At 48.6% G+C, this 280-nt stretch overlaps 1 protein-coding gene and 1 long non-coding RNA gene across 7 annotated transcripts in view; one reads left to right on the top strand and one right to left on the bottom strand.

Moving 5' to 3' along the window:
* LOC116704177 (uncharacterized) overlaps window positions 1–280 on the top strand; it is a 23,462-nt gene that overhangs the window by 6,762 nt on the left and 16,420 nt on the right. The window lies entirely within an intron of this gene.
* sptan1 (spectrin alpha, non-erythrocytic 1) overlaps window positions 1–280 on the bottom strand; it is a 49,267-nt gene that overhangs the window by 37,764 nt on the left and 11,223 nt on the right. The window lies entirely within an intron of this gene.

Below are 280 nucleotides of genomic sequence, written 5' to 3'. Positions count from 1 at the left end.
GAACCACTGACCCTCCGGTTCCCAACCCAACTCCCTACGGACTGAGCTACTGCCACCCCACACGCTCTGTCCACTAGAGGTACTTCTAACATTAGCCTGACCTTGAGGGGCCCTGCACGTAACTTTGTTACATTAATTTTCCACACAACAAACACAAATCAACAGAGAACTCTGTAATGAAAAATGATCTAACAAGTGTAGTGAAGCGTCATTGTTGTAAAGGCTAACAGTACTCGGCGGCTGTGGATCAGTGGTAGAGCGGTTGCCTGCCAATCGGAAG

Source organism: Etheostoma spectabile, chromosome 16 (genome assembly GCF_008692095.1).
Source record: "Etheostoma spectabile isolate EspeVRDwgs_2016 chromosome 16, UIUC_Espe_1.0, whole genome shotgun sequence".
Taxonomy (NCBI): Eukaryota; Metazoa; Chordata; class Actinopteri; order Perciformes; family Percidae; genus Etheostoma; species Etheostoma spectabile.
Note: the sequence above shows the minus strand (reverse complement) of the source record. Positions and strands in the feature narration are given on the sequence as shown.